The 18,365-nt window shown below is 39.3% G+C and overlaps 1 pseudogene; it reads right to left on the minus strand.

The window, feature by feature from the left end:
- Positions 1 to 12,782: 12,782 nt before the first annotated feature.
- Positions 12,783 to 13,614, minus strand: LOC117072357 (annotated as a pseudogene).
- Positions 13,615 to 18,365: the final 4,751 nt, after the last annotated feature.

Here is an 18,365-nt window from a genome sequence, read left to right on the forward strand (position 1 = left end):
TGTATATATCATAGGAGATTAAATCAAGCTAATTAACATATTTATCACCTCACCTGCTTGCCATTTTTTGTGGTAAGAATTTTAAAAATCTACTCTTTCAGCAATTTTGAAATACACAGTGCAAAACTGTGCTCACCATGCTATGCAATGCATCTCTAAAACGTATTCCTCCTAACTGATACTTTGTATCCTTTGACCATCTCCTCTTTTCTGACCTCTCCCACCAGCTACCTCCCGGCTGAATCCCCAGCTTCCATTCTACTCTCTGCTTCTAGGAGTTTGCCAATTTCACATATAAATGAGATCAGGCAGTGTTTGTCTTTTTAAACAAAGCAATGTGACTGCTTTCCCTAACTTATTTTTTTGAACTTTATTTATTCTTTGAGACGAAGTCTCGCTCTGTTGCCAGGCTGGAGTGCAGTGACGCGATCTTGGCTCACTGAAACCTCTGCCTCCTGGGTTCAAGCGATTCTCCTGCCTCAGCCTCCTGAGTAGCTGGAACTACAGGCACACACCACTATACCCAGCTAATTTTTGTATTTTTAGTAGAGACAGGGTTTCACCACATCGGCCAGGATGGTCTTGATCTCTTGACCTCATGATCTGCGCACCTTGGCCTCCCAAAATGCTGGGATTACAGGCATGAGCCACTGCGCTCAGCCTGAAACTTATTTTTTAACCGGACTATATGTCACAGTATAAATTGATCTACCCATTGGCCAATTTCCTTAGCAGCATGAAAACTACCAGGTAGGATGTTTCCAATGCAGAGAAAATTTTGCTTCTAAATATAAAAACACTTGATGTTACTGAGTTGAAAATATAGATCTCAAAACATGTTTAAGACAAACTTGCTTTATTTTTTAAATTTCAATAGGAATATTGTTTTAGTAATTTCCTTTTTCTTAAAATTCCTGTTTACTCAATGAATGCATTTAAAAACAAAACCCTCAAGTGGGGTATTTTGTAATAAGATTTATTTTGATATAGGCTCTGAGAAAGCTTCTACAATTGGTGTTGTCTGCCTGCAATTTGCCCATGGCAAGTCGAGTTGACATAGCAGGTGAACTTAATTTTTCCCTCATCTTTTAAGATGGTTATTAAGATTTATGGGGCATGCGTGCCTATATATGTATGCCTGAAGAGACCTCATGGAAATGAAAAGGCTCTTTCACTTTGTGCATGTGGGGAGCCAGCCCTTTGATTAGTTACTCTTGTGGAAGAGGCTGCTAGCTAAGGCCTTTTGCAGTTCATGATGCTACCTCTTTTCCCCACCATTAGCCTGAAAACTTTGTCCACAAACAGCAACTCCATTCAGCACTGCTGAACTTGTGTCTGAAGTAAGCCTTTCTGGGGAAGGTTCTTCAAAGTACAGTTTGACTTACAGTTTGAAATGATAACCTTAGTAGCTGTCAAGCAGCACCCAACACTGCAGAATCCCACAAGTAAGCATTTCAACGGATAAATGATATTTTATGTCCTCTACATAATGGATTTAATGAGGGGTTAGTGTCAAAGTCATACACAGAACAGAGGGAAGGATGTTATTGAATGCCCAGCATGATATCTACAAAAACTGTTTGCTGAATGCAGTAAATTATCAGTCTTCTCAGGACTGATAAAAGCCAAAATGGGCTGGAGTGCTGACGTTGAGGGGAACCTAATAGAATCCCACTTTGGCTTCGGACTTGGCTATACTATGTCTTCTTTTTAAAGTCACAGAGACAAACACCATACACAGAGTAATTGATATCTTTTACTTCTGCCTGTGTGAGCCTGCCACAACTGTTAGGTACTGGGAAGTTATGAAAAGGATGAAAAGAAAAGGTGTACCTTGAAATTCCATGATATTGTTACCAATGCAAAATGGCTAGGATCTTAATGTCCTTGAAAAACTAAATAGAAGACTCTTCATGTCTAGCTCTGTGAATGAGTAAAATTTAGTTAATACATCAAAATTAAATCTTACTATTTAAAAAATTAAATAAGATTAACTAAATGCTTCCTCTTTCTCAATTTGGTTGGTTGATTTGTTCCTGGGTGTATCTAGGTGAATTCCTCTATTGGCTAATCTCCCTATTTTTGTGTGTAATGAACTAGATTCTTCCCAGTTCTGCAGGTACAAGCCTATCTCGTTTGTAGCAGAGTGAACTTGGGTCACAACCCGAAGTTATCCTGATGAAGCGGCTTCGTTTGTCTGGGGTGATACCAGAGGTTCGTTGTCTCCTGCCAAGGAAATAGAGGACGCGGACATACAAGGAGTGGGTTTAAGAGCAGAAGTTTAATAGGCGAAAGAAAGAAGAGAGCTTCCTTGTGCAAAGGAAGGGGTCCTGAACAGGTTTCTGGGTTCTCAGTGAGATGCGGTGTGTTTTATAGATGAGCTTAGGTGGTGTCTGCTTTACATAGGACCCAAAGATTGGTTGGACCAGGTGTATCATATACATCGCCTGCGAAGAAGCTGGACGTTCCACCCTAATTTTCTATTATGCAGATGGAGTCTCTACCTGGCTGGCGCCATGTTGCCTGCTTTTTTACTGCACACACGTGGCAACAAAGAAAAGGGAAGAGGGAACGTCCATGTTGAATATACCTGGCCCCCAGGTAGTCTTTTCCTGTTGGCCCAGCTGCTGGCATTTACCTATGCAAGCTTCCAGCTTGCTTATCTATGTCTGCAGCTTGATTTTACAAGCTGGTCTTTGTTAGAAAAGAAATGATTTGGGGGCTGCTTTTTGTTAAAAGGAAATTCCACTGAGAACTCTCTTACCCTTACTAACTGCCTAAATAATTTTTGTTTTTTTTAGCTCCTGTATCACTTGTTAGTGGCCCTTGTGGTTAGGTTTAAATGGCAAGGTTACAGAAAATCTCCAGAAGGAACAATAGCTATTAAGGGATTATGTCTGCTTTTTGAGTACCGTGCTTAAAATTTTAGCTGTTAATGACTAATGTTTCTCAGAAATTGTTGCAATAAGCAGTTTTATTAATCATTTTATTAACTGAACTATAGAAATATACATATGCATATATATAATACAATCCTTAGCATAAATTCACTTATGGATGCCAACTGTCACAGAACCGAGAATTCTAAAGAGAACAGTTTAACAGGTACCAAATGTCTTGTATTGCATTAAAAATTCTGCAGATAAAATTCTAAATTATCAAATATCTATAACCCTTTTAGAAAGCAACAAGGCAATATATAGCAACTGTGGGTTCATATTCTTTGACTTAGTAATTCAACTTCTGGGAATTCTTTAAAGGATATCATCCAAAAGAAGGAAAAGGAGTATGTACCTATATTTTCATAGCAAGGCTGTTTCTAACAGAAAAGAAAGGATATAAATTTCTCATGAAAGATAGATGCTTAAATCAATTGTTAAAAATGCAACGGGTGATTATAGTTTTAAAGTGACTCTTATTATTTCTATTTATAGACACATAAAATGCCTGTGATTTGATATTAACTGAACATGCAAAAATGTGTGTCTAATATGATTGAAACTATATAAGGATATTTATAGGAGCAAAGAACGAAATGTTACTAAAAATAAAAGTGTGGTGGTGATCAAATTGTAGAAGATTTTTGAAATGTTAAATTATTTTTTGTCTGTTTCTTTTTTTTGAGACAGAATGTCGCTCTGTTGCCCAGGCTGGGGTGCAGTGGTGTGATCTCGGCTAACTACACTCTCTGCCTCCTGGGTTCAAGGGATTCTCATGCTTCAGCCTCCCAAACAGCTGGGATTTCAGGCACCTGCCACCACGCCCGGCTAATTTTTGTATTGTTAGTAGAGACAGGGTTTCACCATGTTGGCCAGGCTGCTCTCGAACTCCTGACCTCAAGTGATCCACTTCCTTAGCCTCCAAAGTGCTAGGATTACAGGCATCAGCCCCTGTGCCCAGCTCATTGCTTAATCATTATTTTAACAGTAAAAGATATTAAAGTATCTTTAAATTGCAAAACCACAGAAATTTTGTGAAATATTTGTAATCTTAAACCAAAGTGATTCTTCACGTATTTTCTTTCTTTTTCTTTTCTTTCTTTCTTTTTTTTTTTTTGAGACAGATTCTTGCTCTGTCGCCCAGGCTGGAGTGCAGTGGCGCTATCTCGGCTCACTGAAAGCTCCGCCTCCCGGGTTTACGCCATTCTCCTGCCTCAGCCTCCGGAGTAGCTGGGACTACAGGCGCCCGCCACCATGCCTGGGTAATTTTTGCATTTTTAGTAGAGACGAGTTTCATTGTGTTAGTCAGGATGGTCTTGATCTCCTGACCTCGTGATCCGCCCGCCTCGGCCTCCCAAAGTGCTGGGATTACAGGCCGTGAGCCACTGCGCCCGGCCACGTATTTTCAAAATGCCAAAAAAAGTGCCATAAAAGAATCAATTACATCACTAAGTATACTGTTTAGTTCAGGTGCTTTTTTTTGGGGGGGGTTTCTCGCCGAAAGAGCGGTACTTTGATTTATATGCTGGCATAAATCCCTTCCCTTGTTGTGGACAACCTGTTGCAGACAACGCTCTGAACAACCCTGCCCTGCCACACTCACCTTTCTGTTTCTCAAACATGCCGGCCTGGTTTCTGTCTCTGGGTTTTGCACTTACTACTTCCGCCTGGAATGCCCATACTCTGTATTGTCCTGAGTCCTTCTCAACGTTTAGGTCTCAGAGTATTATCATTTAAAGGGGATTTCCATTAACCTACCTTAGCCAAGGTTGTGGCATAAAATTTCTTTTTTCTTTTCCTGGAACTCTTCAGCAAGATCTCCAACTTTGGTTATGCATTGGGAGGTGGATTTATGGGTAATTTTTTGGATATTACAATGATATGTTCAGAGCATATTTCAGATGGAACCCGAGCAAGCCACTGACAGTTACCAATATGTGGGAAGAGACCAGAGTCTTATGTTTGAAATAGGAAGACTCCAAAGATCTCACAAAGGATCTGGGAGAGCTCCCCACTTAGGAAGGACACAGGATGAAAGATCCGGTAAAGGAAACGGGATGAGACATGTGACTTCAGAGGCCTCTTTATTTTCTAGTCCCAATGAATGACATGCATTCTCATCCCTCTAATTCCCAAGTGGCGGTGTCTCAAGAAGTCCCAGATGAAGTGATGGTGGTGGTGGGAATTTTGCAAGGGCAATACTCCTGTCATGTAAAAAGCAAAGACACTATTTTAAGTAAATTTATTCTTGGTATGTCTTTCCTTTCAGCACTGAACCAAATCCTAGTACATTCTTTGTGATGTGGAGAGGCTGCTGCTCTGGGATTGCCTGGGCACCATCTTTCCTGGCACCCACTCTCTGTACCAGCCTTTTTTCTCCTCCTCAGTCACCAGAAAACTGACTTCTTTTGCAAAGTAGCAGTGATGAAAACTTTCCAAGTTTCAGCGGGTAGAGGATATCCAGCTTTGACCCTCAAAGTAAACAGAGCCTCAGAAATTCCATGGAGTAGGCAGGGACCAGCAACAGAGCTCTTCAAACTTTTTGAATTCACAACACTCTTAGTTTAAGTTTTCTGGTTAACTAAACATATACTAGTACAGCAAAAATTAATATTGGTTCAGAACCAAGAAGCCAGAGATTCAAAAAGGATCTGAAAAAGCAGTAATTAAACATTGAGAATAGGAGTTGTGGGACTCATAGCAAAATATTCCTCTCTACTTATTACGGTCCTTGTGTAGGCCAAAACGTGACAAACCGAGTGGATATTTCATCTATCAGTGCAATTTGCTTTCTGAAGTGGTTCTTGGTTATACTTGAGGATAAATACACTGCCACAGGATGAAGATGATCGTATAATTTGGAAAAAGAAGAAGAGAAAGAAATTGCTTCCGAAATGCCTTCATAGAATCTTAAAATCAGTAGAGCCACAAAATCACCTAAGCTTACTATTTCTTCCAAATGTCCCAAGAAACTGTAAGATATATTTCAGAAGACTCTTTTAGCATCATGAAAATATATTTAGAAAGACTCTAATTTTTGCCTCTAATGGTTGACTGGTTTGACAAGTATAGTTAAAATTCCTCAAAATTCAAATTTCATAGGTAGCTTTCTTTTTCCTCCCCCTCCCTCCCTCTTTGCCTCCCTCTTCCTTTCTATCTTTCTCTCTCTCCCTTCCTTCCTTCCCTCTCTCCTTGCTCCTTCTTCTCCTTCCTTCCTTCCTCCCTTTCTCTCTCAACTGACTTCCCTCCCTCCCTCCCTCCCTCCTTCCTTCCTTCCTTCCTTCCTTTCTTCCTTCCTTCCTTCCTTCCTTTTCCTAGAAATATCCCTTAAATAGATTTATTTTACAAAGTTTTTGCCCCAAGATAGTCTAGCAGTTAGGAACAGGGACTCTAGTGTGGCCAGGGTTGAAATCTCAACTGTCGTTTACTCACTCTGGGACCTGGGCAGGTTACTTAATCTGTCTCAGCCTCAGTGTTTTTATTTGTAAAAAGAGGGTAAAAATAGTACACATCTCATAGGTTTTTATGAAGACTAAATGAGTTAATCAATGTAAAACTCTTAGAACACTCCCTGGTGTATTGCCAATGTTTGGAAAGTGTTTGCTATTGTGATTTTAAACCTAGAGAATCGAAGCATTAGCTTAGGTATTTTTGGTAAAACATTTAGCTGAATTGGATAAATATGCTTAAATGAGTTAATATTAATTTCACTTTAAGCAGGTCCAAGATTTAAACATGCAAATGTTGTTTGTAATAAGTTGTACTGATCAGTTTTCCCGGTACTTCAACAAAAGAAACTCTGGCACAGTAATTCTGAAACTTAAATGTGCCTCAACATTGTCTGCAGGACTTAAGACGCAGGCTGTTGGGCCTCACTCCAGAGTTTGTATTTCTGTAGCTCTAAAGAGAACTTAGAACTTTCTTTTCCAGCAAGCCATCAGGTGCTACCCATGCTTCTGGCACTCATACTACACTTTAAGAACCACTCACTGCTTTACAGGTTTGAGGAGCTCATGGTAATTGTATAGAGGGAAAATTCCTCCTCTTTTCCTTTCTTTTTCTGTGAGAAACACAGCCTTCCTGTGGTTTCTTGGGAACTATAGTATTGTTTATAAACAACTTGATCTCTTTAATTGAATTAAAATCTCCATTACTACTTTACTTTGTCTCTGCAAGTACTTCCCAGACTGCTCTGCTCATCTCTGGTCTAGAGCATTGGTGTTTTGTTTGTCTTGGGTTTGGTTTTGCTTTTTAATTTGGTGAGGAACATTAACTTTGCAAAAGACAGATCACTTTTTGCTTCCTGGTAGTGGTTACATCAGTTACCACAGTGTGATCTTGGGTCCAAGTTTTCTAATCTATCTTTGGTTCTGTCATCCACAAAGAGGGTATCGTCTTCTGAGGCAGGAAAATAGGGTCTGGAGGCAGGGAACTTATGGCCGATTCACACTTCAGCTATGACAGGAAATATCCTCTCCATAGGGCATACGCCAAGTAAAAGACTTTGTAACTTTACTTTATCCTCTTCATTCACATTGGGCGTACACCAAGTAACCAATGGAAACCTCTAGAGGACACTTAAAACCCCAACAATTCTGTAATGCGGCCCTTGAGCCCCTGTGCTCAGGCCCGCTCCCACACTGTGGAGTGTTCTTGTATGTTCAATAAATTTCTGCTTTTGTTGCTTCATTCTTTCCTTGCTTTATTTGTGCGTTTTGTCCAGTTCTTTGTTCAAGATGCCAAGAACCTGGACACCCTCCACTGGTAACACTTCTATTTTACAAGGGTGTTGTGGGAGTTGAATTAAATAATGTAAGGAGAGTCCTTAGTGTATACTTGCACAGAACAATGGCCCAATCAAGTGAGCTGTTAGTATTCAATAAACATAACACAAAGCTGAGAACTGGATTTAAAAAGCAAAGTAATTGAAAAGTAATACAAAAAATATATAATTTTTTACAAAACGGACATGGGAGTGAGGAGGATTTTAATTTTGATCAGATCACGGAAGCCAAGTCACCAGTTACTTCACTTCAGCACTTAATAATATTACACATCAGTTAAAGCCAATTTACTGGATTATTTTGACTTGTTTCAACTCGAGAGACTAGAAAACTTTTGCTGGGGCTTACCAACATGTTGTTGGAGGAATGTTGCTGCCTGTCTCTTCTCTCTATCAGTACTCTTTACATATAACTTCTAGGTAGAGGGAGTTAGTCCATTTTGTATATTTTCATATTGTGAATAGAATCCTTTGTCTTTCAATTAATTTACTTCCCTGATGCATACATTTTCCAAACCACATTTCAGAAAATCACAATTTAACATAATTTGGCAGAATTTACCATGAGTGGGTAACTCACTTTCGCAAAAATTGAAGCTTCTTTGGAAGAAATTTTCAGACTCACTTTTGGCTGATATCAAGTTGATTCTTCTCATGCATACATATTTGTCTTTCTCACAGCACCAGATTTTTTTTTTTTTTTTTTTTTTTGAGGCGGAGTCTCGCTCTGTTGCCCGGACTGGAGTGCAGTGGCCGGATCTCAGCTCACTGCAAGCTCCGCCTCCAGGGTTTACGCCATTCTCCTGCCTCAGCCTCCCGAGTAGCTGGGACTACAGGCGCCCGCCACCTCGCCCTGCTAGTTTTTGTATTTTTAGTAGAGGCGGGGTTTCACCGACAGCACCAGATATTAATATAACAAAGTTATGTCTACAAAAGTGGATCTCTGCAGTACACATATTAAAATTCTAAACAAGTCTCCAAAAACTTCCTTTAACTATAAAACAAAGGAAGCTAGTATTGTTGACATTAGTATTGTTGCTAAATAACTTTCAAATTTATTTTGGGTAGGGGGCACCACATAAGGGAAAGAACTTGGTGAAATATAAACTTTTATGGAGAGAATTTCATATAAGAACTAATTTACAGAGGCAATCCAAAACATAAATATTCAATAAAATGAATGAAACAATAACTTTTGGCCTTGTAGCAAAATATAAGCCCAAAGCATTTTTCTTTTGCTTTTAGCTGAAACGTTCATAATGTGTGTATAGTTACCAATTTGCAAACACCTGACTTACGAATGACACACCAAACAGCTAACCTTGTTCTGAGCCCTCAAACTTTTATAACCAGTATTATAAAAGAACTCAGGAGAGTGATTTTTGGAAGAAAAGTCTAAAAAAGAAAAAAAAAATGCAACTGGAGACTTTAGAGCAGTGGTCCTCGAAGTGTAGCCTGCCTCAGAATCACCCCCAGGGCTTGTTTAAACACAGATTGGTGATCCCACTCCAGAGATTCTGACTCAGTGGGTCTCAGGTGGGACCCCAAAATTTGCATTTTTACCAGGTTCCCACGTGATGTTGATGCTGCTGATCTAGGGCTCCCATATTAAGAAGCATTGATTAAGAGTCTTTGAGGTCAGCCAGCCTGGCTCGCACCTGTAATCCCAGCACTTTGGTAGGCCTAGGTGGGCAGATCACCTGAGGTCAGGGGTTTGAGACCAGCCTGCAACATGGTGAAACCCTGTCTCTACTAAATATACAAAAATTAGCCAGGTGTGGTGGCAAGTGCCTATAATCCCAGCTACTCAGGAGGCTGAGGCAGGAGAATCACTTGAACCTGGGAGGTGGAGGTTGCAGTGAGCCAAGATAGCGCCACTGCACTCCAGCCTGGGCAACAAGAGTGAAACTCTGTCTCGGGCGAGGAAAAAAAAAAAAAGAAAAAGTGTCTTTGAGGTCAAAATACTAGAAAAGGGACTAATGAATTGTTAGAGATAAATTCTATTACTTACCTTTGGAAACCACACAGAAAACAACAGAACTACTTGGTAGAGTTGTGGTGAGGATCAAATAAGAAATTATATGTAAAGTACTTAGATGTCTAATGAATGGTAGCTTTTACTGATACTGTTACATTGTGGCTCCTCTGTTTTCAATATCTACTGAAGTATTACTGAGATGTATCTAGGCACTAGGAATATAAAAGTGAATGAAAGCCAGGCTTGCTCCCTGTCCTCATGGACTTTACCGTTTGATATTGATAAAATAATCAGTTGTTAAAAGGAAGACTTTTGACAAATGAAACTCAACAGAGTTTATTTGAGCAATGAACAATTCACAAATCAGACAGCTGTCAGAACCAGATGAAGTTGAGAACTCTGCTCTGCAATGTAGGCAGGCAGCATTTATAGACAAAAAACAGAAATGAGGTACAGAAACAGCTTGATTGATTACAGCTCAGCGTTTGCCTTATTTGGACATGGTCTGATCAGTTGGCAGCCTGTGATTGGCTGAAGCTCAGCTGCTATGATTGGCTGAAGTGCAGCTATTTGTTATAAAATATACTCTTAAATTAGGCTTTTGGTTTATTTAGGTACTGAATTGGATTGCATTTGTTATTTAGGGACTCAGTACAGAGACAGCCTCAGGCCAAGTTTAGTTTAATTTAACACAGTCAAATTAAATAAAATAACAGCTAGAGCAAGTACTAGGAAAACAAGGTTCAGAGTGCTATGAGCATATGTAAAATTAAACCTGACTGGTATTTTCTGACTGAATTTTTTCACTGTCTGCTTTACTGTATGAAATTTTACCAACTAGAAATTCATCTGATTTGACCATCATCTGTCCTCAGGGGACAAATAACCTCTGCAAGGTATTTTATATGGTTAGGGACACTGAAAAACCACAATAGACAATATTTTCCCACACTTAGTTTTTCTTTTTAAATTGTGGTAAAATACACATAACAGAAAATTTACCATTGCAACCATTTTTAAGTGTACAGTTCAGTGGTGCTAAGTACATTCATAATGTGCAACCAATCTCTGGAGCTTTTTTAATCCTGCAAAACCGAAACTCTTACCCTCATTAAAGAAAAACTTCCCATTCCTCCTCCCCTCAGTTTCTGGGAATCGCCATTCTACTTTGTCTCTATGAATTTGACTACTTTAGGTATCTCATATGAGTAGAATCATATTTTATTTGTAATATTGTGACTGGCTTATTTCACTAAGCATAATGTCCTCCAGGGTCATCATATTATAGCATGCCAAAATTTCCCCCCTTTTTTTCTTTTTTGAGATGGAGTCTCACTCTGTCGCCCAGGCTGGAGTGCAGTGGTACAATCTCGGCTCACTGCAACCTCCACCTCCCAGGTTCAAGCAATTCTCCTGCCTCAGCTTCCAGAGTAGCTGGGATTACAGGCGCCTGACACCACACCTGGCTAATATTTTTATTTTTAGTAGAGACAGGGTTTTACCATGTTGGCCAGGATGGTCTTGAACTCCTGACCTCAGATGATCTGCCCATCTCGGCCTCCCAAAGTGCTGGGATTACAGGCATGAGCCACTGAACCTGGCCAGTTTCTCTCCTTTTTAAAGGTCAATAGTATTCCATTGTGTGTACAGTATACACCACATTTTGTTTGTCCATTAATTCATTAATGAGCACTTGGGTTGCCTCCCTCTTTTGGCTGTTGTGAATGCTTCTAAAAACAGGAGTGTAGAAATATCTCTTTGAGACCCTGCTTTCAATTCTTTTGGTTATATAACTGAAGTTGAATTGCCAGATCATTTGGTAATTCTGTTTTCAATTTTTTGAGGAATTGCCATACTGTTTGCCACATGTCTGCACCATTTTGCATTCCCACCAACAGCATACATAGGGTCCAATTTCTCCTATCTTTGCCAACATTTGTTATTTTCGGATTTTTTTGATAGCAGCAGTCCTAATGGGTATGGGGTTTAGATTTGCATTTCTGTGATCATTAGTGATGTTGAACATCTTTTCATGTGCTTATTGGCCATTTGTAGATCTTCTTTGGAGAAATGTCTATTCAAGTCCTTTACCCATTTTTATTTTATTTTCATTTTTATTTATTTATTTTTTGAGATGGAGTCTCGCTCTGTTGTCAGACTGGAGTGCAGTGGCACAATCTTGGCTCACTGCAACCTCCACCTCCTGGGTTCAAGCAATCCTCCTGCTTCAGCCTCCCAAGTAGCTGGGACTACAGGCGCCCACCACCACACCCAGTTAACTTTTTGTATTTTTGATAGAGCCAGGGTTTCACCATGTTGGCCAGGATGGTCTCGATCTCTTGACCTTGTGATCCACCTGCCTTGGCCTCCCGAAATGCTGGGATTAGAGGCGTGAGCCACTATGCCCGGCTTCTTTGCACATTTTCAAAATCAGGGTTTTTGTTGTTGTTGAGTTGTAGGAGTTCTTTATATATCCTGGATATTATTAACCCTTATCAGAAATATGAATTGCAAGTATTTCCCGCCTGTCTTTTTGTTCTGTTCCTTGTGTTTTTTGATGCACAGAAGTTTTAATATTTTTATGTAGTCCAATTTATCTATTTTTTTCCTTTTGTGGCCTATGCTTTCAGTATCATATCCAAGTAATCACTGTGAAATCCATTGTTATAAAGCTTTGCTCCTATATTTCCTTCTAAGAAATTTTTAGTTTTAGCTCTTATGTTTAGGTCTTTGATTTTGAGTTAAGTTTTGTATATGGTGTAAAATAAGTCACTAATACTCTCTTCAGCTATGTCTAATTTCTGTTTAACTGATTCACAGTTTTAACATTTCAACAATTATTATGTTTTTACTAAAAATCTAATCTGATTATTTTATGAATCTGATTGGGCATTTTGATAGTTTTTTCCTTGCTTATTTGTAAATACTTCATTTTTAATTTAAAAAAACTTTCCAGATAGTTATATTTTGTGCTGATAACTTCAATATCTGAGGTCTTTTAGAGAAGGGGTTCTAATGATTTTTTTGTGGTTTCTGTGAACTCTCACTCATAGTGTCTTGCTTTCTTGCATGTTTGTTGATCTTTTTTTTTTTTTTTTTTTTTTTTCATTTTGAGAGCAGGTACTATTTATTAAGCTGAGGAGACTCGAAAAATAATCATGGTAGACACCTTAGTTCATTCTCCTAATAAGCCTATTGATCTGGTCCTCCCTGTTGCCAGCATCTCCACCTTCTACAAAATGGGTGGTCTTTTTCTTCATTCCACCTCATGGAAAAGATAATTTGAAGGGCCACAGGAAGTTATTTGCCTCTTTGAAGCGTTTTCCAACAGTATAGATCTCATGAATCAGATCCTCCATGCAGATGATGCCATATTTATCAAGAGATGGAGCAATCAAAGCGTTATCTGTCAAAGCAATTCACTTCTTACTGATTTTGCCATAACCATGCTTGTAGATTAGCTCATTTACTGACTTCAGATTGGGGTACCCCCGTGCAATATATGGCTCTACAATCCTCAGCATGTTAATCGAAGCCTTATTGAGCTTCACAAAGGTTCCATTGAAGATCTGACGAAGGCGAAGAAGCTGCAATACCTTTCGGACCTTTGGACTCATGCCATTGATACCTCTGATCCTGATGACAAACGCCAATTTGGGTTCAGCAGGTACATAGAAGTTGCCAGCTTTTCTTGCCATCCTCGCCATTCGAATTTCAGTTCTGTACATCTGCCTATATTCCTTGTGATAGTGCTTCGCTTTTTCATAAATAAGCTTCCTCCTTGCCTTTCGAAGCATCTTTTGGGCAAACTTCTTTCTCAGGCGCTTGATTTTCAGCTCTGCGAAATTCCTTCACTTTTTCTTAAGGGTTTCTGGCACAGCAGGAACCTTCTTCTTCTCTTCTGCACCTTCCATGGTTCCAGCCGGAAAAGGAGGACGTTTGTTGATCTTTGTTTACTAATTCATATTTTATCTAGTCAATTATTTATTCTATTCATTCAGTGAATAGATATGAAGTGCATAGTCTCTCTCGCCTTTGTTTGTATGTCGGGCATACAGAAGTAAACAAAGTAGATAAAATCCCCTTCATGGAGTTTACATGAAGAAGAAGAAGAGAGAGAGAGAATAAACAAGATAAATATGTCAAATATATGTTATATGATGACAAATTTTAAGGATAGATTAAATAAGTGGGATACAAGTGTGAAGTGTTGGGTTATGGGTTTTTTTGTTTGTTTGAAAAGTTGGATAGGATTGCCAAGAAGGCTTCATTTAGATGAATTTTGAGTAGGCATCTCAAGTGAAGAATCTAGACAGGCAGATATTTGGGAGAACATTACATGGAGAAAATAGTAGGTGAGAAGACCCTACGGTGGGTTCTTGACTTCCAGGTGACAGTGAGGGGCAGAGTGGCTACGATGGTGAGCAATGGGGAACAGACTCAATGGGGAGATGAGGCCAGAGAGGCATTGAGGACCAGATTATATAGAGTCTTGTAGGTCAAAATAAGGACTTTGGCTTTCATTCTGAATGAGTTGGGGAGCCACTGGAGGATTTTGTCCAGAGAAATGACCACTTTAGCTTATGTTTTAACAGATTCATTTTGGCTTCTGTGTTGAGAATAGATGTCAAGGAGGTACATGTGGAATCAGCGCATGTTCTTGGAACCTATTTCAGTAATACTGACAAGACATGAATTGGCTTGAAGCATGGTAGGGGCGACGGAGATGGTGAGAAGTGATCACATTTTTCTACATCTATAGTTTTAAGTTTTAAGGTGGAACCAACAGGATTTTTAGGGTTAGATGGGGAGTGTGAGAGAAATGGAAGAGTTCAGAATAACTCCAAAAGGGCCGGAGCAACTGGAAGGATGGAACTGCCGGGAACTGAGATGAAGGAGGCTTATGGGCAGAGAGGTTTGTGAAATGAAAAGAGGAAGTCAAGAGCTCAGTTTTAGACATGTTAATTTTTGATGCTATTAGTCATCCGTTTGGGGACGGCCAGTAGGTGGTTTCATATATGAGTCTGGAGTTCTGGTAGAGATCTAGGATAGAGATATAAATTTGGGAGTGTCGGCATAGAAATGGTACTTAAAGCAGTAAGATTGAATGTGATTACTAGGCAGAAAATATGAAAGAGAAGAGGTCTAAAGTCTAAACCCAGGAAGTCTCTAAAGCTTAGAAATCAAGAAAATGAGAAGGAAACAGAAAAAGGACCAAGAAAGACCAACTAGGAAAGTAGGGGAAAAACCAGACAGCTGTGGTGTCCTGCAATCCAAGTGAGGCAAGTGAATCAAGGAATGTCAAATGTTGATGACAGGCCAAGTAATATTGATAGCAGCGGTATTTGGGTCCCTGAGGTTCCTGGCATCTCCAAGCTTCAGGGTGCCACCGTGTTCCCTGCTGCCAGCTGTGGAAGCTGCTTGCAGTGCACCTGGTCTAGTCACAGCCTTACAGAGAGCTGGTACCGGTACTGGCACCTGGAGCTGCCCGCTCCGCTGCAGCACCTGGCACGTCTGACTGTGTGGTGGCCAGACCCCATACCCACTTACACACTGCTTACCGCTCCACGCAGTCTCCCTTGGCAGGTGTGGGATCCATGCTGGTACCATGAGTCAAGGGCAACCTGCCAGGCTGAGTGGGTAGAATGAGTCCAGCGGGCCTGAGCAAAACTTGGGCAAAGGTTTTGGTTTGCCAGAAAAGGCAAACCACAGAGGTTTCTGGCCAGAAAAGCAACACCCCAAAGATTCTGTGACAATATGAAGACTAAGAAACATTCAATGGATTTAGTGACATCAATGATATTTGGGACCTTGATAAGAGTAGTCTTAGAGGAGTCATGGGGATGAAAACCTGATCAGAGTGGATTCAACAGAGAATGAGGTACACCCATGTTTTTGGCAGCATTGTTCATAATAGTCAAAAGCTAGAAAGAACCTGAATGTCTACCAATGAGTGAATGGATATGCAAAATGTGGTATATACCTACAATGAAACACTATTCAGCCTTAAAAAGGAAGGAAATTCTGACATATTCTACAACACAGATAGAACTTTAGGACATTATCCTAAGTAAAATAAGCCAGTCACAAAATTATAAATATGGTAAGATTCCACTCATATGAGGTACCTCGAGCAGTCAAATTCATAGAGACAGAAAGTAGAATGTTGGAATGAGGAGTTGTTTAATGAGTGTAAGGGTTTCAGTTTTGCAAGAAGAAAAAGCTCTGGAGATTGGCTGCAAAATAATGTGAGTATACTTGGCACTACTGAATTGTACACTAAAAAGATGGTATGTTTTATGTCATGTGTATTTATCATAATTAGAAATTTAAAAAGTTAAAGAAATGAGAGACAGAAATTGGAGACAGAAAGTATAGAATCTTTTGAGGAGTTTTTCTGTGAAGGAAAGGAGAAAAATAGAGGTAGAAATAAGACCAAGAGTGTTTTGTTCTTGTGATCCTAGGTTGTCTGTTCATATTTATGAAGAGTTATGTTTATTAATCTAAGAATGCTTGCATAGGTTGCCTCTCTTTTAGTGGGAAAATTGAAGACAGCAGGTGTGCATATTAATAGGTCTGAGTCAGGAATGTCCAGGTGAGAGATGAGCAGATGAATTTTTGCACTTAGAAAAATGGAGTAATAATATTATCTACACCTAGGGCAGTGGTGATTATTAAAATGTATATGAAATGTATTTTCTTGAGCAGTTAGTGCTGAATAAATGGTAGGTACAATTATTATTTGTTATTCTTCATTATTTGCTACTTGGAAAAGGCAAAAGTTAACTCTTTTATATTACTTTTAAATGTGTGAATTAGGAGACAATGTTAGCTATTTTACTAGAGTGACTTACATGGTTAAACAGATTTAGTGGAGATTCCTTTGTCCATATCCTTGATACTTTTCTACTTGAATCCTGAATCTTTTATGAGGGAATTATAAGAAACAGGAAATTCCCCCTTCAAATTTGATTTGGTTGTGTTTTACTATATAGGAAAAAATAAAACAGACTATTTTTGTAAAGCAATGGTTGCTTGTGAGCTAGAAAAAAAAATCTCCATTTGACAAGAAAAATGTATAAATTTTCCCAATCCTTTACCATAGAAAAAACAAAAAACAAACAAAAAAACCCCCACAATCTGCTTCGACCTTTTTGAAAGACCCTAGTTATCTAGGCTCCAAGAAAAAGGCACGCTCAATTTTGTGAATTACCATTTTATGTGAACAAATTGAAGTCTTATAGCATTCTTAATTTGGTTTCTGAAAGACATTTAGATAATTGGGCAATTTACAATAGAGTATGTTCTATTTGGGGCCAAACCTGCTTTTTCTTTGGGTTGCAGATTCTCTGCCCCCTTGTGGCCTTCCTCCTTCCTCTGGGGGTGTGTGTATTTAATGCTACTGCGTTTTGCATTTCCAGGCTGGTTTGAGAAGAGCGTGGCTGCCTGGTTCCCTGAACACCAGACGGGGTTGCTAATTACATTTGCCCAGATGGCAAAGGGGGTCCCTCAGCCTACGGACTTAATTTCGGAAATTTACTTTCAGAGAGAATCAAGAGAGAGGATTGCTTTCCAAATTAAAGAGAATTATGTTACAGGCATTTGATTGTGTGAGGAGACAGAATCACAAAACAGGAAGGAAATCCTCAGAAGTTATTTAATCCAATCTGGACTCCAGAAGACATTCAAGACAGATGGGCAATCTCCTAATCTCCATGTTTTGTCTTCCTGTCTCTTTTTGAAGATAATGAAAGGATTCTTTTAAAAACATTATTTATCAGAAATATATTTATTTTAAGATATTTGGAAATCGTTGAAAAATGTAATGAGGAAAATAAAAATCATCTATAACCCCATCACCCAGAGATAATTACTATTTAAGGGTTTAACTCCTCTTCATATTTTTTGATAGAGAAAAATTAAATATACACTTTTGCATTGTATAAATGATACGTGTTTTCAGATGGGAGCAGAGGCTGGTAAAATATGGCTTGTGGACCAAATCCAGTCCACATTCTGTGGGCCTGTATTGCCTGTAAGCTGAGAATGGTTTCACAGTTTTAAATGGTTGAAAAAAAAATGACATTTCCTGACATGTGAAAATTACATAAAATTCAAATTTCCGTTCCCATCAATAAAGTTTTATTGGAACACAGTCATGTGTATTCATTTATATATTTTCTGGGGCTGCTTTTGCAGCACAGTGGAAGAATTAAGCAGTTGTGGTAGAGACTGTATGTATTAGTCCATTCTTACATTCTCTGCTGTAAGGACATACCTGAGTAATTTATAAAGGAAAGAAGTTTAATTGACTCACAGTTCCACAGGGCTGGGGAGGCTTCAGGAAACTTAAAATCATAGCAGAAGGGGAGGCAAACATGTCCTTCTTCACAAGGTGGCAGGAGAGAGAAGAATGAGGTAAAGGGGGTAAAGAGCAAAGGGGGAAAGCCCCTCACAAAACCATCTGATCTTGTGAGAACTCACTATCAGGAGAACAGCATGGGGGAAACGCCCCCATGATTCAGTCACCTCCCATGAGGTCCCTCCCCCAACATGTGGGGATTACAATTCGGATTACAATTGAAGATGAGATTTGGGTGCGGACACAGAGCCAGACCATATCACTATAGCACTATAAAGCCTAAAATATTTACCATCTGGTCCT

The sequence above is a fragment of the Trachypithecus francoisi genome, unplaced genomic scaffold, assembly GCF_009764315.1.
Source record: "Trachypithecus francoisi isolate TF-2019V2 unplaced genomic scaffold, Tfra_2.0 Lachesis_group4, whole genome shotgun sequence".
NCBI classification, from domain to species: Eukaryota; Metazoa; Chordata; class Mammalia; order Primates; family Cercopithecidae; genus Trachypithecus; species Trachypithecus francoisi.